Consider the following 25509-nt stretch of genomic DNA (forward strand, 5'->3'; position numbering starts at 1 on the left):
CCAAAATCATGGGTTTTCGTTCAGCAGTGGAAGTAGGAGGCGCGCTCTACAATAGGCAAGGGTTTTCAAGTCTGCAAGTACGTTTTAAGCTGAGTTCCATGAACATTGTCCAAAATCATGTTTTAGGCCAAATCCACATTGCGACCAGATCAGCATATGACAGGAGACACTGTTTGAGTGTAACTAACGTGAAACAATTCTTTTAGCCTTTTCGCATGAAAACAGGGTCCAAAATCATGGGTTTTCGTTCAGTAGTGGAAGTAGGAGGCGCGCTCTACAATAGGCAAGGGTTTTCAAGTCTGCAAGTACGTTTTAAGCTGAGTTCCATGAACATTGTCCAAAATCATGTTTTAGGCCAAATCCACAATGCGACCAGTTCAGCATATGAGAGGAGCCACTGTTTGAGTGTAACAAACGTGAAACATTTCTTTTAGCCTTTTTGCATGAAAACAGGGTCCAAAATCATGGGTTTTCGTTCAGCAGTGGAAGTAGGAGGTGCGCTCTACAATAGGCAAGGGTTTTCAAGTCTGCAAGTACGTTTTAAGCTGAGTTCCATGAACATTGTCCAAAATCATGTTTTAGGCCAAATCCACATTGCGACCAGATCAGCATATGACAGGAGACACTGTTTGTGTGTAACAAACGTGAAACATTTCTTTTAGCCATTTTGCATGAAAACAGGGTCCAAAATCATGGGTTTTCAATCAGTAGTGGAAGTAGGAGGCGCGCTCTACAATAGGCAAGGGTTTTCAAGTCTGCAAGTACGTTTTAAGCTGAGTTCCATGAACATTGTCCAAAATCATGTTTTAACCAAAATCCACAATGCGACCAGTTCAGCATATGAGAGGAGACACTGTTTGAGTGTAACAAGCGTGAAACATTTCTTTTTAGCCTTTTCGCATGAAAACAGGGTCCAAAATCATGGGTTTTCGTTCAGCAGTGGAAGTAGGAGGCGCGCTCTACAATAGGCAAGGGTTTTCAAGTCTGCAAGTACGTTTTAAGCTGAGTTCCATGAACATTGTCCAAAATCATGTTTTAGGCCAAATCCACAATGCGACCAGTTCAGCATATGAGAGGAGCCACTGTTTGAGTGTAACAAACGTGAAACATTTCTTTTAGCCTTTTTGCATGAAAACAGGGTCCAAAATCATGGGTTTTCGTTCAGCAGTGGAAGTAGGAGGTGCGCTCTACAATAGGCAAGGGTTTTCAAGTCTGCAAGTACGTTTTAAGCTGAGTTCCATGAACATTGTCCAAAATCATGTTTTAACCAAAATCCACAATGCGACCAGTTCAGCATATGAGAGGAGACACTGTTTGTGTGTAACAAACGTGAAACATTTCTTTTAGCCATTTTGCATGAAAACAGGGTCCAAAATCATGGGTTTTCATTCAGCAGTGGAAGTAGGAGGCGCGCTCTACAATAGGCAAGGGTTTTCAAGTCTGCAAGTACGTTTTAAGCTGAGTTCCATGAACATTGTCCAAAATCATGTTTTAACCAAAATCCACAATGCGACCAGTTCAGCATATGAGAGGAGCCACTGTTTGAGTGTAACAAACGTGAAACATTTCTTTTAGCCTTTTTGCATGAAAACAGGGTCCAAAATCATGGGTTTTCGTTCAGCAGTGGAAGTAGGAGGCGCGCTCTACAATAGGCAAGGGTTTTCAAGTCTGCAAGTACGTTTTAAGCTGAGTTCCATGAACATTGTCCAAAATCATGTTTTAGGCCAAATCCACATTGCGACCAGTTCAGCATATGACAGGAGACACTGTTTGAGTGTAACAAACGTGAAACAATTCTTTTAGCCTTTTCTTATGAAAACAGGGTCCAAAATCATGGGTTTTCGTTCAGCAGTGGAAGTAGGAGGCGCGCTCTACAATAGGCAAGGGTTTTCAAGTCTGCAAGTACGTTTTAAGCTGAGTTCCATGAACATTGTCCAAAATCATGTTTTAACCAAAATCCACAATGCGACCAGTTCAGCATATGAGAGGAGCCACTGTTTGAGTGTAACAAACGTGAAACATTTCTTTTAGCCTTTTCGCATGAAAACAGGGTCCAAAATCATGGGTTTTCGTTCAGCACTGGAAGTAGGAGGCGCGCTCTACAATAGGCAAGGGTTTTCAAGTCTGCAAGTACGTTTTAAGCTGAGTTCCATGAACATTGTCCAAAATCATGTTTTAGGCCAAATCCACAATGCGACCAGTTCAGCATATGAGAGGAGCCACTGTTTGAGTGTAACAAACGTGAAACATTTCTTTTAGCCTTTTTGCATGAAAACAGGGTCCAAAATCATGGGTTTTCGTTCAGCAGTGGAAGTAGGAGGTGCGCTCTACAATAGGCAAGGGTTTTCAAGTCTGCAAGTACGTTTTAAGCTGAGTTCCATGAACATTGTCCAAAAATCATGTTTTAACCAAAATCCACAATGCGACCAGTTCAGCATATGAGAGGAGACACTGTTTGTGTGTAACAAACGTGAAACATTTCTTTTAGCCATTTTGCATGAAAACAGGGTCCAAAATCATGGGTTTTCATTCAGCAGTGGAAGTAGGAGGCGCGCTCTACAATAGGCAAGGGTTTTCAAGTCTGCAAGTACGTTTTAAGCTGAGTTCCATGAACATTGTCCAAAATCATGTTTTAACCAAAATCCACAATGCGACCAGTTCAGCATATGAGAGGAGCCACTGTTTGAGTGTAACAAACGTGAAACATTTCTTTTAGCCTTTTTGCATGAAAACAGGGTCCAAAATCATGGGTTTTCGTTCAGCAGTGGAAGTAGGAGGCGCGCTCTACAATAGGCAAGGGTTTTCAAGTCTGCAAGTACGTTTTAAGCTGAGTTCCATGAACATTGTCCAAAATCATGTTTTAGGCCAAATCCACATTGCGACCAGTTCAGCATATGACAGGAGACACTGTTTGAGTGTAACAAACGTGAAACAATTCTTTTAGCCTTTTCTTATGAAAACAGGGTCCAAAATCATGGGTTTTCGTTCAGCAGTGGAAGTAGGAGGCGCGCTCTACAATAGGCAAGGGTTTTCAAGTCTGCAAGTACGTTTTAAGCTGAGTTCCATGAACATTGTCCAAAATCATGTTTTAACCAAAATCCACAATGCGACCAGTTCAGCATATGAGAGGAGACACTGTTTGAGTGTAACAAACGTGAAACATTTCTTTTAGCCTTTTCGCATGAAAACAGGGTCCAAAATCATGGGTTTTCGTTCAGCACTGGAAGTAGGAGGCGCGCTCTACAATAGGCAAGGGTTTTCAAGTCTGCAAGTACGTTTTAAGCTGAGTTCCATGAACATTGTCCAAAATCATGTTTTAGGCCAAATCCACATTGCGACCAGATCAGCATATGACAGGAGACACTGTTTGAGTGTAACAAACGTGAAACAATTCTTTTAGCCTTTTCGCATGAAAACAGGGTCCAAAATCATGGGTTTTCGTTCAGTAGTGGAAGTAGGAGGCGCGCTCTACAATAGGCAAGGGTTTTCAAGTCTGCAAGTACGTTTTAAGCTGAGTTCCATGAACATTGTCCAAAATCATGTTTTAGGCCAAATCCACATTGCGACCAGTTCAGCATATGAGAGGAGCCACTGTTTGAGTGTAACAAACGTGAAACATTTCTTTTAGCCTTTTTGCATGAAAACAGGGTCCAAAATCATGGGTTTTCGTTCAGCACTGGAAGTAGGAGGCGCGCTCTACAATAGGCAAGGGTTTTCAAGTCTGCAAGTACGTTTTAAGCTGAGTTCCATGAACATTGTCCAAAATCATGTTTTAGGCCAAATCCACAATGCGACCAGTTCAGCATATGAGAGGAGCCACTGTTTGAGTGTAACAAACGTGAAACATTTCTTTTAGCCTTTTTGCATGAAAACAGGGTCCAAAATCATGGGTTTTCGTTCAGCAGTGGAAGTAGGAGGTGCGCTCTACAATAGGCAAGGGTTTTCAAGTCTGCAAGTACGTTTTAAGCTGAGTTCCATGAACATTGTCCAAAATCATGTTTTAACCAAAATCCACAATGCGACCAGTTCAGCATATGAGAGGAGACACTGTTTGTGTGTAACAAACGTGAAACATTTCTTTTAGCCATTTTGCATGAAAACAGGGTCCAAAATCATGGGTTTTCATTCAGCAGTGGAAGTAGGAGGCGCGCTCTACAATAGGCAAGGGTTTTCAAGTCTGCAAGTACGTTTTAAGCTGAGTTCCATGAACATTGTCCAAAATCATGTTTTAACCAAAATCCACAATGCGACCAGTTCAGCATATGAGAGGAGCCACTGTTTGAGTGTAACAAACGTGAAACATTTCTTTTAGCCTTTTTGCATGAAAACAGGGTCCAAAATCATGGGTTTTCGTTCAGCAGTGGAAGTAGGAGGCGCGCTCTACAATAGGCAAGGGTTTTCAAGTCTGCAAGTACGTTTTAAGCTGAGTTCCATGAACATTGTCCAAAATCATGTTTTAGGCCAAATCCACATTGCGACCAGTTCAGCATATGACAGGAGACACTGTTTGAGTGTAACAAACGTGAAACAATTCTTTTAGCCTTTTCTTATGAAAACAGGGTCCAAAATCATGGGTTTTCGTTCAGCAGTGGAAGTAGGAGGCGCGCTCTACAATAGGCAAGGGTTTTCAAGTCTGCAAGTACGTTTTAAGCTGAGTTCCATGAACATTGTCCAAAATCATGTTTTAACCAAAATCCACAATGCGACCAGTTCAGCATATGAGAGGAGACACTGTTTGAGTGTAACAAACGTGAAACATTTCTTTTAGCCTTTTCGCATGAAAACAGGGTCCAAAATCATGGGTTTTCGTTTAGCACTGGAAGTAGGAGGCGCGCTCTACAATAGGCAAGGGTTTTCAAGTCTGCAAGTACGTTTTAAGCTGAGTTCCATGAACATTGTCCAAAATCATGTTTTAGGCCAAATCCACATTGCGACCAGATCAGCATATGACAGGAGACACTGTTTGAGTGTAACAAACGTGAAACATTTCTTTTAGCCTTTTTGCATGAAAACAGGGTCCAAAATCATGGGTTTTCGTTCAGCAGTGGAAGTAGGAGGTGCGCTCTACAATAGGCAAGGGTTTTCAAGTCTGCAAGTACGTTTTAAGCTGAGTTCCATGAACATTGTCCAAAATCATGTTTTAACCAAAATCCACAATGCGACCAGTTCAGCATATGAGAGGAGACACTGTTTGTGTGTAACAAACGTGAAACATTTCTTTTAGCCATTTTGCATGAAAACAGGGTCCAAAATCATGGGTTTTCATTCAGCAGTGGAAGTAGGAGGCGCGCTCTACAATAGGCAAGGGTTTTCAAGTCTGCAAGTACGTTTTAAGCTGAGTTCCATGAACATTGTCCAAAATCATGTTTTAACCAAAATCCACAATGCGACCAGTTCAGCATATGAGAGGAGCCACTGTTTGAGTGTAACAAACGTGAAACATTTCTTTTAGCCTTTTTGCATGAAAACAGGGTCCAAAATCATGGGTTTTCGTTCAGCAGTGGAAGTAGGAGGCGCGCTCTACAATAGGCAAGGGTTTTCAAGTCTGCAAGTACGTTTTAAGCTGAGTTCCATGAACATTGTCCAAAATCATGTTTTAGGCCAAATCCACATTGCGACCAGTTCAGCATATGACAGGAGACACTGTTTGAGTGTAACAAACGTGAAACAATTCTTTTAGCCTTTTCTTATGAAAACAGGGTCCAAAATCATGGGTTTTCGTTCAGCAGTGGAAGTAGGAGGCGCGCTCTACAATAGGCAAGGGTTTTCAAGTCTGCAAGTACGTTTTAAGCTGAGTTCCATGAACATTGTCCAAAATCATGTTTTAACCAAAATCCACAATGCGACCAGTTCAGCATATGAGAGGAGACACTGTTTGAGTGTAACAAACGTGAAACATTTCTTTTAGCCTTTTCGCATGAAAACAGGGTCCAAAATCATGGGTTTTCGTTCAGCACTGGAAGTAGGAGGCGCGCTCTACAATAGGCAAGGGTTTTCAAGTCTGCAAGTACGTTTTAAGCTGAGTTCCATGAACATTGTCCAAAATCATGTTTTAGGCCAAATCCACATTGCGACCAGATCAGCATATGACAGGAGACACTGTTTGAGTGTAACAAACGTGAAACAATTCTTTTAGCCTTTTCGCATGAAAACAGGGTCCAAAATCATGGGTTTTCGTTCAGTAGTGGAAGTAGGAGGCGCGCTCTACAATAGGCAAGGGTTTTCAAGTCTGCAAGTACGTTTTAAGCTGAGTTCCATGAACATTGTCCAAAATCATGTTTTAGGCCAAATCCACATTGCGACCAGTTCAGCATATGAGAGGAGCCACTGTTTGAGTGTAACAAACGTGAAACATTTCTTTTAGCCTTTTTGCATGAAAACAGGGTCCAAAATCATGGGTTTTCGTTCAGCACTGGAAGTAGGAGGCGCGCTCTACAATAGGCAAGGGTTTTCAAGTCTGCAAGTACGTTTTAAGCTGAGTTCCATGAACATTGTCCAAAATCATGTTTTAGGCCAAATCCACAATGCGACCAGTTCAGCATATGAGAGGAGCCACTGTTTGAGTGTAACAAACGTGAAACATTTCTTTTAGCCTTTTTGCATGAAAACAGGGTCCAAAATCATGGGTTTTCGTTCAGCAGTGGAAGTAGGAGGTGCGCTCTACAATAGGCAAGGGTTTTCAAGTCTGCAAGTACGTTTTAAGCTGAGTTCCATGAACATTGTCCAAAATCATGTTTTAACCAAAATCCACAATGCGACCAGTTCAGCATATGAGAGGAGACACTGTTTGTGTGTAACAAACGTGAAACATTTCTTTTAGCCATTTTGCATGAAAACAGGGTCCAAAATCATGGGTTTTCATTCAGCAGTGGAAGTAGGAGGCGCGCTCTACAATAGGCAAGGGTTTTCAAGTCTGCAAGTACGTTTTAAGCTGAGTTCCATGAACATTGTCCAAAATCATGTTTTAACCAAAATCCACAATGCGACCAGTTCAGCATATGAGAGGAGCCACTGTTTGAGTGTAACAAACGTGAAACATTTCTTTTAGCCTTTTTGCATGAAAACAGGGTCCAAAATCATGGGTTTTCGTTCAGCAGTGGAAGTAGGAGGCGCGCTCTACAATAGGCAAGGGTTTTCAAGTCTGCAAGTACGTTTTAAGCTGAGTTCCATGAACATTGTCCAAAATCATGTTTTAGGCCAAATCCACATTGCGACCAGTTCAGCATATGACAGGAGACACTGTTTGAGTGTAACAAACGTGAAACAATTCTTTTAGCCTTTTCTTATGAAAACAGGGTCCAAAATCATGGGTTTTCGTTCAGCAGTGGAAGTAGGAGGCGCGCTCTACTATAGGCAAGGGTTTTCAAGTCTGCAAGTACGTTTTAAGCTGAGTTCCATGAACATTGTCCAAAATCATGTTTTAACCAAAATCCACAATGCGACCAGTTCAGCATATGAGAGGAGACACTGTTTGAGTGTAACAAACGTGAAACATTTCTTTTTAGCCTTTTCGCATGAAAACAGGGTCCAAAATCATGGGTTTTCGTTCAGCACTGGAAGTAGGAGGCGCGCTCTACAATAGGCAAGGGTTTTCAAGTCTGCAAGTACGTTTTAAGCTGAGTTCCATGAACATTGTCCAAAATCATGTTTTAGGCCAAATCCACATTGCGACCAGATCAGCATATGACAGGAGACACTGTTTGAGTGTAACAAACGTGAAACATTTCTTTTAGCCTTTTTGCATGAAAACAGGGTCCAAAATCATGGGTTTTCGTTCAGCAGTGGAAGTAGGAGGTGCGCTCTACAATAGGCAAGGGTTTTCAAGTCTGCAAGTACGTTTTAAGCTGAGTTCCATGAACATTGTCCAAAATCATGTTTTAACCAAAATCCACAATGCGACCAGTTCAGCATATGAGAGGAGACACTGTTTGTGTGTAACAAACGTGAAACATTTCTTTTAGCCATTTTGCATGAAAACAGGGTCCAAAATCATGGGTTTTCATTCAGCAGTGGAAGTAGGAGGCGCGCTCTACAATAGGCAAGGGTTTTCAAGTCTGCAAGTACGTTTTAAGCTGAGTTCCATGAACATTGTCCAAAATCATGTTTTAACCAAAATCCACAATGCGACCAGTTCAGCATATGAGAGGAGCCACTGTTTGAGTGTAACAAACGTGAAACAATTCTTTTAGCCTTTTCGCATGAAAACAGGGTCCAAAATCATGGGTTTTCGTTCAGTAGTGGAAGTAGGAGGCGCGCTCTACAATAGGCAAGGGTTTTCAAGTCTGCAAGTACGTTTTAAGCTGAGTTCCATGAACATTGTCCAAAATCATGTTTTAGGCCAAATCCACATTGCGACCAGTTCAGCATATGAGAGGAGCCACTGTTTGAGTGTAACAAACGTGAAACATTTCTTTTAGCCTTTTTGCATGAAAACAGGGTCCAAAATCATGGGTTTTCGTTCAGCACTGGAAGTAGGAGGCGCGCTCTACAATAGGCAAGGGTTTTCAAGTCTGCAAGTACGTTTTAAGCTGAGTTCCATGAACATTGTCCAAAATCATGTTTTAGGCCAAATCCACAATGCGACCAGTTCAGCATATGAGAGGAGCCACTGTTTGAGTGTAACAAACGTGAAACATTTCTTTTAGCCTTTTTGCATGAAAACAGGGTCCAAAATCATGGGTTTTCGTTCAGCAGTGGAAGTAGGAGGTGCGCTCTACAATAGGCAAGGGTTTTCAAGTCTGCAAGTACGTTTTAAGCTGAGTTCCATGAACATTGTCCAAAATCATGTTTTAACCAAAATCCACAATGCGACCAGTTCAGCATATGAGAGGAGACACTGTTTGTGTGTAACAAACGTGAAACATTTCTTTTAGCCATTTTGCATGAAAACAGGGTCCAAAATCATGGGTTTTCATTCAGCAGTGGAAGTAGGAGGCGCGCTCTACAATAGGCAAGGGTTTTCAAGTCTGCAAGTACGTTTTAAGCTGAGTTCCATGAACATTGTCCAAAATCATGTTTTAGGCCAAATCCACATTGCGACCAGATCAGCATATGACAGGAGACACTGTTTGAGTGTAACAAACGTGAAACATTTCTTTTAGCCTTTTTGCATGAAAACAGGGTCCAAAATCATGGGTTTTCGTTCAGCAGTGGAAGTAGGAGGTGCGCTCTACAATAGGCAAGGGTTTTCAAGTCTGCAAGTACGTTTTAAGCTGAGTTCCATGAACATTGTCCAAAATCATGTTTTAACCAAAATCCACAATGCGACCAGTTCAGCATATGAGAGGAGACACTGTTTGTGTGTAACAAACGTGAAACATTTCTTTTAGCCATTTTGCATGAAAACAGGGTCCAAAATCATGGGTTTTCATTCAGCAGTGGAAGTAGGAGGCGCGCTCTACAATAGGCAAGGGTTTTCAAGTCTGCAAGTACGTTTTAAGCTGAGTTCCATGAACATTGTCCAAAATCATGTTTTAACCAAAATCCACAATGCGACCAGTTCAGCATATGAGAGGAGCCACTGTTTGAGTGTAACAAACGTGAAACATTTCTTTTAGCCTTTTTGCATGAAAACAGGGTCCAAAATCATGGGTTTTCGTTCAGCAGTGGAAGTAGGAGGCGCGCTCTACAATAGGCAAGGGTTTTCAAGTCTGCAAGTACGTTTTAAGCTGAGTTCCATGAACATTGTCCAAAATCATGTTTTAGGCCAAATCCACATTGCGACCAGTTCAGCATATGACAGGAGACACTGTTTGAGTGTAACAAACGTGAAACAATTCTTTTAGCCTTTTCTTATGAAAACAGGGTCCAAAATCATGGGTTTTCGTTCAGCAGTGGAAGTAGGAGGCGCGCTCTACAATAGGCAAGGGTTTTCAAGTCTGCAAGTACGTTTTAAGCTGAGTTCCATGAACATTGTCCAAAATCATGTTTTAACCAAAATCCACAATGCGACCAGTTCAGCATATGAGAGGAGACACTGTTTGAGTGTAACAAACGTGAAACATTTCTTTTAGCCTTTTCGCATGAAAACAGGGTCCAAAATCATGGGTTTTCGTTCAGCACTGGAAGTAGGAGGCGCGCTCTACAATAGGCAAGGGTTTTCAAGTCTGCAAGTACGTTTTAAGCTGAGTTCCATGAACATTGTCCAAAATCATGTTTTAGGCCAAATCCACATTGCGACCAGATCAGCATATGACAGGAGACACTGTTTGAGTGTAACAAACGTGAAACAATTCTTTTAGCCTTTTCGCATGAAAACAGGGTCCAAAATCATGGGTTTTCGTTCAGTAGTGGAAGTAGGAGGCGCGCTCTACAATAGGCAAGGGTTTTCAAGTCTGCAAGTACGTTTTAAGCTGAGTTCCATGAACATTGTCCAAAATCATGTTTTAGGCCAAATCCACATTGCGACCAGTTCAGCATATGAGAGGAGCCACTGTTTGAGTGTAACAAACGTGAAACATTTCTTTTAGCCTTTTTGCATGAAAACAGGGTCCAAAATCATGGGTTTTCGTTCAGCACTGGAAGTAGGAGGCGCGCTCTACAATAGGCAAGGGTTTTCAAGTCTGCAAGTACGTTTTAAGCTGAGTTCCATGAACATTGTCCAAAATCATGTTTTAGGCCAAATCCACAATGCGACCAGTTCAGCATATGAGAGGAGCCACTGTTTGAGTGTAACAAACGTGAAACATTTCTTTTAGCCTTTTTGCATGAAAACAGGGTCCAAAATCATGGGTTTTCGTTCAGCAGTGGAAGTAGGAGGTGCGCTCTACAATAGGCAAGGGTTTTCAAGTCTGCAAGTACGTTTTAAGCTGAGTTCCATGAACATTGTCCAAAATCATGTTTTAACCAAAATCCACAATGCGACCAGTTCAGCATATGAGAGGAGACACTGTTTGTGTGTAACAAACGTGAAACATTTCTTTTAGCCATTTTGCATGAAAACAGGGTCCAAAATCATGGGTTTTCATTCAGCAGTGGAAGTAGGAGGCGCGCTCTACAATAGGCAAGGGTTTTCAAGTCTGCAAGTACGTTTTAAGCTGAGTTCCATGAACATTGTCCAAAATCATGTTTTAACCAAAATCCACAATGCGACCAGTTCAGCATATGAGAGGAGCCACTGTTTGAGTGTAACAAACGTGAAACAATTCTTTTAGCCTTTTTGCATGAAAACAGGGTCCAAAATCATGGGTTTTCGTTCAGCAGTGGAAGTAGGAGGCGCGCTCTACAATAGGCAAGGGTTTTCAAGTCTGCAAGTACGTTTTAAGCTGAGTTCCATGAACATTGTCCAAAATCATGTTTTAGGCCAAATCCACATTGCGACCAGTTCAGCATATGACAGGAGACACTGTTTGAGTGTAACAAACGTGAAACAATTCTTTTAGCCTTTTCTTATGAAAACAGGGTCCAAAATCATGGGTTTTCGTTCAGCAGTGGAAGTAGGAGGCGCGCTCTACAATAGGCAAGGGTTTTCAAGTCTGCAAGTACGTTTTAAGCTGAGTTCCATGAACATTGTCCAAAATCATGTTTTAACCAAAATCCACAATGCGACCAGTTCAGCATATGAGAGGAGACACTGTTTGAGTGTAACAAACGTGAAACATTTCTTTTAGCCTTTTCGCATGAAAACAGGGTCCAAAATCATGGGTTTTCGTTCAGCACTGGAAGTAGGAGGCGCGCTCTACAATAGGCAAGGGTTTTCAAGTCTGCAAGTACGTTTTAAGCTGAGTTCCATGAACATTGTCCAAAATCATGTTTTAGGCCAAATCCACATTGCGACCAGATCAGCATATGACAGGAGACACTGTTTGAGTGTAACAAACGTGAAACAATTCTTTTAGCCTTTTCGCATGAAAACAGGGTCCAAAATCATGGGTTTTCGTTCAGTAGTGGAAGTAGGAGGCGCGCTCTACAATAGGCAAGGGTTTTCAAGTCTGCAAGTACGTTTTAAGCTGAGTTCCATGAACATTGTCCAAAATCATGTTTTAGGCCAAATCCACATTGCGACCAGTTCAGCATATGAGAGGAGCCACTGTTTGAGTGTAACAAACGTGAAACATTTCTTTTAGCCTTTTTGCATGAAAACAGGGTCCAAAATCATGGGTTTTCGTTCAGCACTGGAAGTAGGAGGCGCGCTCTACAATAGGCAAGGGTTTTCAAGTCTGCAAGTACGTTTTAAGCTGAGTTCCATGAACATTGTCCAAAATCATGTTTTAGGCCAAATCCACATTGCGACCAGTTCAGCATATGACAGGAGACACTGTTTGAGTGTAACAAACGTGAAACATTTCTTTTAGCCTTTTCTTATGAAAACAGGGTCCAAAATCATGGGTTTTCGTTCAGCAGTGGAAGTAGGAGGCGCGCTCTACAATAGGCAAGGGTTTTCAAGTCTGCAAGTACGTTTTAAGCTGAGTTCCATGAACATTGTCCAAAATCATGTTTTAGGCCAAATCCACATTGCGACCAGTTCAGCATATGAGAGGAGCCACTGTTTGAGTGTAACAAACGTGAAACATTTCTTTTAGCCTTTTTGCATGAAAACAGGGTCCAAAATCATGGGTTTTCGTTCAGCACTGGAAGTAGGAGGCGCGCTCTACAATAGGCAAGGGTTTTCAAGTCTGCAAGTACGTTTTAAGCTGAGTTCCATGAACATTGTCCAAAATCATGTTTTAGGCCAAATCCACATTGCGACCAGTTCAGCATATGACAGGAGACACTGTTTGAGTGTAACAAACGTGAAACAATTCTTTTAGCCTTTTCTTATGAAAACAGGGTCCAAAATCATGGGTTTTCGTTCAGCAGTGGAAGTAGGAGGCGCGCTCTACAATAGGCAAGGGTTTTCAAGTCTGCAAGTACGTTTTAAGCTGAGTTCCATGAACATTGTCCAAAATCATGTTTTAACCAAAATCCACAATGCGACCAGTTCAGCATATGAGAGGAGACACTGTTTGAGTGTAACAAACGTGAAACATTTCTTTTAGCCTTTTCGCATGAAAACAGGGTCCAAAATCATGGGTTTTCGTTCAGCACTGGAAGTAGGAGGCGCGCTCTACAATAGGCAAGGGTTTTCAAGTCTGCAAGTACGTTTTAAGCTGAGTTCCATGAACATTGTCCAAAATCATGTTTTAGGCCAAATCCACATTGCGACCAGATCAGCATATGACAGGAGACACTGTTTGAGTGTAACAAACGTGAAACAATTCTTTTAGCCTTTTCGCATGAAAACAGGGTCCAAAATCATGGGTTTTCGTTCAGTAGTGGAAGTAGGAGGCGCGCTCTACAATAGGCAAGGGTTTTCAAGTCTGCAAGTACGTTTTAAGCTGAGTTCCATGAACATTGTCCAAAATCATGTTTTAGGCCAAATCCACATTGCGACCAGTTCAGCATATGAGAGGAGCCACTGTTTGAGTGTAACAAACGTGAAACATTTCTTTTAGCCTTTTTGCATGAAAACAGGGTCCAAAATCATGGGTTTTCGTTCAGCACTGGAAGTAGGAGGCGCGCTCTACAATAGGCAAGGGTTTTCAAGTCTGCAAGTACGTTTTAAGCTGAGTTCCATGAACATTGTCCAAAATCATGTTTTAGGCCAAATCCACAATGCGACCAGTTCAGCATATGAGAGGAGCCACTGTTTGAGTGTAACAAACGTGAAACATTTCTTTTAGCCTTTTTGCATGAAAACAGGGTCCAAAATCATGGGTTTTCGTTCAGCAGTGGAAGTAGGAGGTGCGCTCTACAATAGGCAAGGGTTTTCAAGTCTGCAAGTACGTTTTAAGCTGAGTTCCATGAACATTGTCCAAAATCATGTTTTAGGCCAAATCCACATTGCGACCAGTTCAGCATATGACAGGAGACACTGTTTGAGTGTAACAAACGTGAAACAATTCTTTTAGCCTTTTCTTATGAAAACAGGGTCCAAAATCATGGGTTTTCGTTCAGCAGTGGAAGTAGGAGGCGCGCTCTACAATAGGCAAGGGTTTTCAAGTCTGCAAGTACGTTTTAAGCTGAGTTCCATGAACATTGTCCAAAATCATGTTTTAGGCCAAATCCACAATGCGACCAGTTCAGCATATGAGAGGAGCCACTGTTTGAGTGTAACAAACGTGAAACATTTCTTTTAGCCTTTTTGCATGAAAACAGGGTCCAAAATCATGGGTTTTCGTTCAGCAGTGGAAGTAGGAGGCGCGCTCTACAATAGGCAAGGGTTTTCAAGTCTGCAAGTACGTTTTAAGCTGAGTTCCATGAACATTGTCCAAAATCATGTTTTAGGCCAAATCCACATTGCGACCAGTTCAGCATATGACAGGAGACACTGTTTGAGTGTAACAAACGTGAAACAATTCTTTTAGCCTTTTCTTATGAAAACAGGGTCCAAAATCATGGGTTTTCGTTCAGCAGTGGAAGTAGGAGGCGCGCTCTACAATAGGCAAGGGTTTTCAAGTCTGCAAGTACGTTTTAAGCTGAGTTCCATGAACATTGTCCAAAATCATGTTTTAACCAAAATCCACAATGCGACCAGTTCAGCATATGAGAGGAGACACTGTTTGTGTGTAACAAACGTGAAACATTTCTTTTAGCCATTTTGCATGAAAACAGGGTCCAAAATCATGGGTTTTCATTCAGCAGTGGAAGTAGGAGGTGCGCTCTACAATAGGCAAGGGTTTTCAAGTCTGCAAGTACGTTTTAAGCTGAGTTCCATGAACATTGTCCAAAATCATGTTTTAACCAAAATCCACAATGCGACCAGTTCAGCATATGAGAGGAGACACTGTTTGAGTGTAACAAACGTGAAACATTTCTTTTAGCCTTTTTGCATGAAAACAGGGTCCAAAATCATGGGTTTTCGTTCAGCAGTGGAAGTAGGAGGCGCGCTCTACAATAGGCAAGGGTTTTCAAGTCTGCAAGTACGTTTTAAGCTGAGTTCCATGAACATTGTCCAAAATCATGTTTTAGGCCAAATCCACATTGCGACCAGTTCAGCATATGACAGGAGACACTGTTTGAGTGTAACAAACGTGAAACAATTCTTTTAGCCTTTTCTTATGAAAACAGGGTCCAAAATCATGGGTTTTCGTTCAGCAGTGGAAGTAGGAGGCGCGCTCTACAATAGGCAAGGGTTTTCAAGTCTGCAAGTACGTTTTAAGCTGAGTTCCATGAACATTGTCCAAAATCATGTTTTAACCAAAATCCACAATGCGACCAGTTCAGCATATGAGAGGAGACACTGTTTGAGTGTAACAAACGTGAAACATTTCTTTTAGCCTTTTCGCATGAAAACAGGGTCCAAAATCATGGGTTTTCGTTCAGCACTGGAAGTAGGAGGCGCGCTCTACAATAGGCAAGGGTTTTCAAGTCTGCAAGTACGTTTTAAGCTGAGTTCCATGAACATTGTCCAAAATCATGTTTTAGGCCAAATCCACATTGCGACCAGATCAGCATATGACAGGAGACACTGTTTGAGTGTAACAAACGTGAAACAATTCTTTTAGCCTTTTCGCATGAAAACAGGGTCCAAAATCATGGGTTTTCATTCAGTAGTGGAAGTAGGAGGCGCGCTCTACAATAGGCAAGGGTTTTCAAGTCTGCAAGTACGTTTTAAGCTGAGTTCCATGAACATTGTCCAAAATCATGTTTTAGGCCAAATCCACAATGCGACCAGTTCAGCATATGAGAGGAGCCACTGTTTGAGTGTAACAAACGTGAAACATTTCTTTTAGCCTTTTTGCATGAAAACAGGGTCCAAAATCATGGGTTTTCGTTCAGCAGTGGAAGTAGGAGGTGCGCTCTACAATAGGCAAGGGTTTTCAAGTCTGCAAGTACGTTTTAAGCTGAGTTCCATGAACATTGTCCAAAATCATGTTTTAACCAAAATCCACAATGCGACCAGTTCAGCATATGAGAGGAGCCACTGTTTGAGTGTAACAAACGTGAAACATTTCTTTTAGCCTTTTTGCATGAAAACAGGGTCCAAAATCATGGGTTTTCGTTCAGCAGTGGAAGTAGGAGGCGCGCTCTACAATAGGCAAGGGTTTTCAAGTCTGCAAGTACGTTTTAAGCTGAGTTCCATGAACATTGTCCAAAATCATGTTTTAGGCCAAATCCACATTGCGACCAGTTCAGCATATGACAGGAGACACTGTTTGAGTGTAACAAACGTGAAACAATTCTTTTAGCCTTTTCGCATGAAAACAGGGTCCAAAATCATGGGTTTTCGTTCAGCAGTGGAAGTAGGAGGCGCGCTCTACAATAGGCAAGGGTTTTCAAGTCTGCAAGTACGTTTTAAGCTGAGTTCCATGAACATTGTCCAAAATCATGTTTTAACCAAAATCCACAATGCGACCAGTTCAGCATATGAGAGGAGACACTGTTTGAGTGTAACAAACGTGAAACATTTCTTTTAGCCTTTTCGCATGAAAACAGGGTCCAAAATCATGGGTTTTCGTTCAGCACTGGAAGTAGGAGGCGCGCTCTACAATAGGCAAGGGTTTTCAAGTCTGCAAGTACGTTTTAAGCTGAGTTCCATGAACATTGTCCAAAATCATGTTTTAGGCCAAATCCACATTGCGACCAGATCAGCATATGACAGGAGACACTGTTTGAGTGTAACTAACGTGATACAATTCTTTTAGCCTTTTCGCATGAAAACAGGGTCCAAAATCATGGGTTTTCGTTCAGTAGTGGAAGTAGGAGGCGCGCTCTACAATAGGCAAGGGTTTTCAAGTCTGCAAGTACGTTTTAAGCTGAGTTCCATGAACATTGTCCAAAATCATGTTTTAGGCCAAATCCACAATGCGACCAGTTCAGCATATGAGAGGAGCCACTGTTTGAGTGTAACAAACGTGAAACATTTCTTTTAGCCTTTTTGCATGAAAACAGGGTCCAAAATCATGGGTTTTCGTTCAGCAGTGGAAGTAGGAGGTGCGCTCTACAATAGGCAAGGGTTTTCAAGTCTGCAAGTACGTTTTAAGCTGAGTTCCATGAACATTGTCCAAAATCATGTTTTAGGCCAAATCCACATTGCGACCAGATCAGCATATGACAGGAGACACTGTTTGAGTGTAACAAACGTGAAACAATTCTTTTAGCCTTTTCGCATGAAAACAGGGTCCAAAATCATGGGTTTTCGTTCAGTAGTGGAAGTAGGAGGCGCGCTCTACAATAGGCAAGGGTTTTCAAGTCTGCAAGTACGTTTTAAGCTGAGTTCCATGAACATTGTCCAAAATCATGTTTTAACCAAAATCCACAATGCGACCAGTTCAGCATATGAGAGGAGACACTGTTTGAGTGTAACAAGCGTGAAACATTTCTTTTTAGCCTTTTCGCATGAAAACAGGGTCCAAAATCATGGGTTTTCGTTCAGCAGTGGAAGTAGGAGGCGCGCTCTACAATAGGCAAGGGTTTTCAAGTCTGCAAGTACGTTTTAAGCTGAGTTCCATGAACATTGTCCAAAATCATGTTTTAGGCCAAATCCACAATGCGACCAGTTCAGCATATGAGAGGAGCCACTGTTTGAGTGTAACAAACGTGAAACATTTCTTTTAGCCTTTTTGCATGAAAACAGGGTCCAAAATCATGGGTTTTCGTTCAGCAGTGGAAGTAGGAGGTGCGCTCTACAATAGGCAAGGGTTTTCAAGTCTGCAAGTACGTTTTAAGCTGAGTTCCATGAACATTGTCCAAAATCATGTTTTAACCAAAATCCACAATGCGACCAGTTCAGCATATGAGAGGAGACACTGTTTGTGTGTAACAAACGTGAAACATTTCTTTTAGCCATTTTGCATGAAAACAGGGTCCAAAATCATGGGTTTTCATTCAGCAGTGGAAGTAGGAGGCGCGCTCTACAATAGGCAAGGGTTTTCAAGTCTGCAAGTACGTTTTAAGCTGAGTTCCATGAACATTGTCCAAAATCATGTTTTAACCAAAATCCACAATGCGACCAGTTCAGCATATGAGAGGAGCCACTGTTTGAGTGTAACAAACGTGAAACATTTCTTTTAGCCTTTTTGCATGAAAACAGGGTCCAAAATCATGGGTTTTCGTTCAGCAGTGGAAGTAGGAGGCGCGCTCTACAATAGGCAAGGGTTTTCAAGTCTGCAAGTACGTTTTAAGCTGAGTTCCATGAACATTGTCCAAAATCATGTTTTAGGCCAAATCCACATTGCGACCAGTTCAGCATATGACAGGAGACACTGTTTGAGTGTAACAAACGTGAAACAATTCTTTTAGCCTTTTCTTATGAAAACAGGGTCCAAAATCATGGGTTTTCGTTCAGCAGTGGAAGTAGGAGGCGCGCTCTACAATAGGCAAGGGTTTTCAAGTCTGCAAGTACGTTTTAAGCTGAGTTCCATGAACATTGTCCAAAATCATGTTTTAACCAAAATCCACAATGCGACCAGTTCAGCATATGAGAGGAGACACTGTTTGAGTGTAACAAACGTGAAACATTTCTTTTAGCCTTTTCGCATGAAAACAGGGTCCAAAATCATGGGTTTTTGTTCAGCACTGGAAGTAGGAGGCGCGCTCTGCAATAGGCAAGGGTTTTCAAGTCTGCAAGTACGTTTTAAGCTGAGTTCCATGAACATTGTCCAAAATCATGTTTTAGGCCAAATCCACATTGCGACCAGATCAGCATATGACAGGAGACACTGTTTGAGTGTAACAAACGTGAAACAATTCTTTTAGCCTTTTCGCATGAAAACAGGGTCCAAAATCATGGGTTTTCGTTCAGTAGTGGAAGTAGGAGGCGCGCTCTACAATAGGCAAGGGTTTTCAAGTCTGCAAGTACGTTTTAAGCTGAGTTCCATGAACATTGTCCAAAATCATGTTTTAACCAAAATCCACAATGCGACCAGTTCAGCATATGAGAGGAGACACTGTTTGTGTGTAACAAACGTGAAACATTTCTTTTAGACATTTTGCATGAAAACAGGGTCCAAAATCATGGGTTTTCGTTCAGCAGTGGAAGTAGGAGGCGCGCTCTACAATAGGCAAGGGTTTTCAAGTCTGCAAGTACGTTTTAAGCTGAGTTCCATGAACATTGTCCAAAATCATGTTTTAACCAAAATCCACAATGCGACCAGTTCAGCATATGAGAGGAGACACTGTTTGAGTGTAACAAACGTGAAACATTTCTTTTAGCCTTTTCGCATGAAAACAGGGTCCAAAATCATGGGTTTTCGTTCAGCACTGGAAGTAGGAGGCGCGCTCTACAATAGGCAAGGGTTTTCAAGTCTGCAAGTACGTTTTAAGCTGAGTTCCATGAACATTGTCCAAAATCATGTTTTAGGCCAAATCCACATTGCGACCAGATCAGCATATGACAGGAGACACTGTTTGAGTGTAACAAACGTGAAACAATTCTTTTAGCCTTTTCGCATGAAAACAGGGTCCAAAATCATGGGTTTTCGTTCAGTAGTGGAAGTAGGAGGCGCGCTCTACAATAGGCAAGGGTTTTCAAGTCTGCAAGTACGTTTTAAGCTGAGTTCCATGAACATTGTCCAAAATCATGTTTTAGGCCAAATCCACATTGCGACCAGTTCAGCATATGAGAGGAGCCACTGTTTGAGTGTAACAAACGTGAAACATTTCTTTTAGCCTTTTTGCATGAAAACAGGGTCCAAAATCATGGGTTTTCGTTCAGCACTGGAAGTAGGAGGCGCGCTCTACAATAGGCAAGGGTTTTCAAGTCTGCAAGTACGTTTTAAGCTGAGTTCCATGAACATTGTCCAAAATCATGTTTTAGGCCAAATCCACAATGCGACCAGTTCAGCATATGAGAGGAGCCACTGTTTGAGTGTAACAAACGTGAAACATTTCTTTTAGCCTTTTTGCATGAAAACAGGGTCCAAAATCATGGGTTTTCGTTCAGCAGTGGAAGTAGGAGGTGCGCTCTACAATAGGCAAGGGTTTTCAAGTCTGCAAGTACGTTTTAAGCTGAGTTCCATGAACATTGTCCAAAATCATGTTTTAACCAAAATCCACAATGCGACCAGTTCAGCATATGAGAGGAGACACTGTTTGTGTGTAACAAACGTGAAACATTTCTTTTAGCCATTTTGCATGAAAACAGGGTCCAAAATCATGGGTTTTCATTCAGCAGTGGAAGTAGGAGGCGCGCTCTACAATAGGCAAGGGTTTTCAAGTCTGCAAGTACGTTTTAAGCTGAGTTCCATGAACATTGTCCAAAATCATGTTTTAACCAAAATCCACAATGCGACCAGTTCAGCATATGAGAGGAGCCACTGTTTGAGTGTAACAAACGTGAAACATTTCTTTTAGCCTTTTTGCATGAAAACAGGGTCCAAAATCATGGGTTTTCGTTCAGCAGTGGAAGTAGGAGGCGCGCTCTACAATAGGCAAGGGTTTTCAAGTCTGCAAGTACGTTTTAAGCTGAGTTCCATGAACATTGTCCAAAATCATGTTTTAGGCCAAATCCACATTGCGACCAGTTCAGCATATGACAGGAGACACTGTTTGAGTGTAACAAACGTGAAACAATTCTTTTAGCCTTTTCTTATGAAAACAGGGTCCAAAATCATGGGTTTTCGTTCAGCAGTGGAAGTAGGAGGCGCGCTCTACAATAGGCAAGGGTTTTCAAGTCTGCAAGTACGTTTTAAGCTGAGTTCCATGAACATTGTCCAAAATCATGTTTTAACCAAAATCCACAATGCGACCAGTTCAGCATATGAGAGGAGACACTGTTTGAGTGTAACAAACGTGAAACATTTCTTTTAGCCTTTTCGCATGAAAACAGGGTCCAAAATCATGGGTTTTCGTTCAGCACTGGAAGTAGGAGGCGCGCTCTACAATAGGCAAGGGTTTTCAAGTCTGCAAGTACGTTTTAAGCTGAGTTCCATGAACATTGTCCAAAATCATGTTTTAGGCCAAATCCACATTGCGACCAGATCAGCATATGACAGGAGACACTGTTTGAGTGTAACAAACGTGAAACAATTCTTTTAGCCTTTTCGCATGAAAACAGGGTCCAAAATCATGGGTTTTCGTTCAGTAGTGGAAGTAGGAGGCGCGCTCTACAATAGGCAAGGGTTTTCAAGTCTGCAAGTACGTTTTAAGCTGAGTTCCATGAACATTGTCCAAAATCATGTTTTAGGCCAAATCCACATTGCGACCAGTTCAGCATATGAGAGGAGCCACTGTTTGAGTGTAACAAACGTGAAACATTTCTTTTAGCCTTTTTGCATGAAAACAGGGTCCAAAATCATGGGTTTTCGTTCAGCACTGGAAGTAGGAGGCGCGCTCTACAATAGGCAAGGGTTTTCAAGTCTGCAAGTACGTTTTAAGCTGAGTTCCATGAACATTGTCCAAAATCATGTTTTAGGCCAAATCCACAATGCGACCAGTTCAGCATATGAGAGGAGCCACTGTTAGAGTGTAACAAACGTGAAACATTTCTTTTAGCCTTTTTGCATGAAAACAGGGTCCAAAATCATGGGTTTTCGTTCAGCAGTGGAAGTAGGAGGTGCGCTCTACAATAGGCAAGGGTTTTCAAGTCTGCAAGTACGTTTTAAGCTGAGTTCCATGAACATTGTCCAAAATCATGTTTTAGGCCAAATCCACATTGCGACCAGTTCAGCATATGACAGGAGACACTGTTTGAGTGTAACAAACGTGAAACAATTCTTTTAGCCTTTTCTTATGAAAACAGGGTCCAAAATCATGGGTTTTCGTTCAGCAGTGGAAGTAGGAGGCGCGCTCTACAATAGGCAAGGGTTTTCAAGTCTGCAAGTACGTTTTAAGCTGAGTTCCATGAACATTGTCCAAAATCATGTTTTAACCAAAATCCACAATGCGACCAGTTCAGCATATGACAGGAGACACTGTTTGAGTGTAACAAACGTGAAACAATTCTTTTAGCCTTTTCTTATGAAAACAGGGTCCAAAATCATGGGTTTTCGTTCAGCAGTGGAAGTAGGAGGCGCGCTCTACAATAGGCAAGGGTTTTCAAGTCTGCAAGTACGTTTTAAGCTGAGTTCCATGAACATTGTCCAAAATCATGTTTTAACCAAAATCCACAATGCGACCAGTTCAGCATATGAGAGGAGACACTGTTTGAGTGTAACAAACGTGAAACATTTCTTTTAGCCTTTTCGCATGAAAACAGGGTCCAAAATCATGGGTTTTCGTTCAGCAGTGGAAGTAGGAGGTGCGCTCTACAATAGGCAAGGGTTTTCAAGTCTGCAAGTACGTTTTAAGCTGAGTTCCATGAACATTGTCCAAAATCATGTTTTAACCAAAATCCACAATGCGACCAGTTCAGCATATGAGAGGAGACACTGTTTGAGTGTAACAAACGTGAAACATTTCTTTTAGCCTTTTCGCATGAAAACAGGGTCCAAAATCATGGGTTTTCGTTCAGCACTGGAAGTAGGAGGCGCGCTCTACAATAGGCAAGGGTTTTCAAGTCTGCAAGTACGTTTTAAGCTGAGTTCCATGAACATTGTCCAAAATCATGTTTTAGGCCAAATCCACATTGCGACCAGATCAGCATATGACAGGAGACACTGTTTGAGTGTAACTAACGTGATACAATTCTTTTAGCCTTTTCGCATGAAAACAGGGTCCAAAATCATGGGTTTTCGTTCAGTAGTGGAAGTAGGAGGCGCGCTCTACAATAGGCAAGGGTTTTCAAGTCTGCAAGTACGTTTTAAGCTGAGTTCCATGAACATTGTCCAAAATCATGTTTTAGGCCAAATCCACAATGCGACCAGTTCAGCATATGAGAGGAGCCACTGTTTGAGTGTAACAAACGTGAAACATTTCTTTTAGCCTTTTTGCATGAAAACAGGGTCCAAAATCATGGGTTTTCGTTCAGCAGTGGAAGTAGGAGGTGCGCTCTACAATAGGCAAGGGTTTTCAAGTCTGCAAGTACGTTTTAAGCTGAGTTCCATGAACATTGTCCAAAATCATGTTTTAGGCCAAATCCACATTGCGACCAGATCAGCATATGACAGGAGACACTGTTTGAGTGTAACAAACGTGAAACAATTCTTTTAGCCTTTTCGCATGAAAACAGGGTCCAAAATCATGGGTTTTCGTTCAGTAGTGGAAGTAGGAGGCGCGCTCTACAATAGGCAAGGGTTTTCAAGTCTGCAAGTACGTTTTAAGCTGAGTTCCATGAACATTGTCCAAAATCATGTTTTAACCAAAATCCACAATGCGACCAGTTCAGCATATGAGAGGAGACACTGTTTGAGTGTAACAAGCGTGAAACATTTCTTTTTAGCCTTTTCGCATGAAAACAGGGTCCAAAATCATGGGTTTTCGTTCAGCAGTGGAAGTAGGAGGCGCGCTCTACAATAGGCAAGGGTTTTCAAGTCTGCAAGTACGTTTTAAGCTGAGTTCCATGAACATTGTCCAAAATCATGTTTTAGGCCAAATCCACAATGCGACCAGTTCAGCATATGAGAGGAGCCACTGTTTGAGTGTAACAAACGTGAAACATTTCTTTTAGCCTTTTTGCATGAAAACAGGGTCCAAAATCATGGGTTTTCGTTCAGCAGTGGAAGTAGGAGGTGCGCTCTACAATAGGCAAGGGTTTTCAAGTCTGCAAGTACGTTTTAAGCTGAGTTCCATGAACATTGTCCAAAATCATGTTTTAACCAAAATCCACAATGCGACCAGTTCAGCATATGAGAGGAGACACTGTTTGTGTGTAACAAACGTGAAACATTTCTTTTAGCCATTTTGCATGAAAACAGGGTCCAAAATCATGGGTTTTCATTCAGCAGTGGAAGTAGGAGGCGCGCTCTACAATAGGCAAGGGTTTTCAAGTCTGCAAGTACGTTTTAAGCTGAGTTCCATGAACATTGTCCAAAATCATGTTTTAACCAAAATCCACAATGCGACCAGTTCAGCATATGAGAGGAGCCACTGTTTGAGTGTAACAAACGTGAAACATTTCTTTTAGCCTTTTTGCATGAAAACAGGGTCCAAAATCATGGGTTTTCGTTCAGCAGTGGAAGTAGGAGGCGCGCTCTACAATAGGCAAGGGTTTTCAAGTCTGCAAGTACGTTTTAAGCTGAGTTCCATGAACATTGTCCAAAATCATGTTTTAACCAAAATCCACAATGCGACCAGTTCAGCATATGACAGGAGACACTGTTTGAGTGTAACAAACGTGAAACAATTCTTTTAGCCTTTTCTTATGAAAACAGGGTCCAAAATCATGGGTTTTCGTTCAGCAGTGGAAGTAGGAGGCGCGCTCTACAATAGGCAAGGGTTTTCAAGTCTGCAAGTACGTTTTAAGCTGAGTTCCATGAACATTGTCCAAAATCATGTTTTAACCAAAATCCACAATGCGACCAGTTCAGCATATGAGAGGAGACACTGTTTGAGTGTAACAAACGTGAAACATTTCTTTTAGCCTTTTCGCATGAAAACAGGGTCCAAAATCATGGGTTTTCGTTCAGCAGTGGAAGTAGGAGGTGCGCTCTACAATAGGCAAGGGTTTTCAAGTCTGCAAGTACGTTTTAAGCTGAGTTCCATGAACATTGTCCAAAATCATGTTTTAACCAAAATCCACAATGCGACCAGTTCAGCATATGAGAGGAGACACTGTTTGAGTGTAACAAACGTGAAACATTTCTTTTAGCCTTTTCGCATGAAAACAGGGTCCAAAATCATGGGTTTTCGTTCAGCACTGGAAGTAGGAGGCGCGCTCTACAATAGGCAAGGGTTTTCAAGTCTGCAAGTACGTTTTAAGCTGAGTTCCATGAACATTGTCCAAAATCATGTTTTAGGCCAAATCCACATTGCGACCAGATCAGCATATGACAGGAGACACTGTTTGAGTGTAACTAACGTGATACAATTCTTTTAGCCTTTTCGCATGAAAACAGGGTCCAAAATCATGGGTTTTCGTTCAGTAGTGGAAGTAGGAGGCGCGCTCTACAATAGGCAAGGGTTTTCAAGTCTGCAAGTACGTTTTAAGCTGAGTTCCATGAACATTGTCCAAAATCATGTTTTAGGCCAAATCCACAATGCGACCAGTTCAGCATATGAGAGGAGCCACTGTTTGAGTGTAACAAACGTGAAACATTTCTTTTAGCCTTTTTGCATGAAAACAGGGTCCAAAATCATGGGTTTTCGTTCAGCAGTGGAAGTAGGAGGTGCGCTCTACAATAGGCAAGGGTTTTCAAGTCTGCAAGTACGTTTTAAGCTGAGTTCCATGAACATTGTCCAAAATCATGTTTTAGGCCAAATCCACATTGCGACCAGATCAGCATATGACAGGAGACACTGTTTGAGTGTAACAAACGTGAAACAATTCTTTTAGCCTTTTCGCATGAAAACAGGGTCCAAAATCATGGGTTTTCGTTCAGTAGTGGAAGTAGGAGGCGCGCTCTACAATAGGCAAGGGTTTTCAAGTCTGCAAGTACGTTTTAAGCTGAGTTCCATGAACATTGTCCAAAATCATGTTTTAACCAAAATCCACAATGCGACCAGTTCAGCATATGAGAGGAGACACTGTTTGAGTGTAACAAGCGTGAAACA

Source organism: Coregonus lavaretus (assembly GCF_964263955.1).
Source record: "Coregonus lavaretus genome assembly, chromosome: 14".
Taxonomy (NCBI): Eukaryota; Metazoa; Chordata; class Actinopteri; order Salmoniformes; family Salmonidae; genus Coregonus; species Coregonus lavaretus.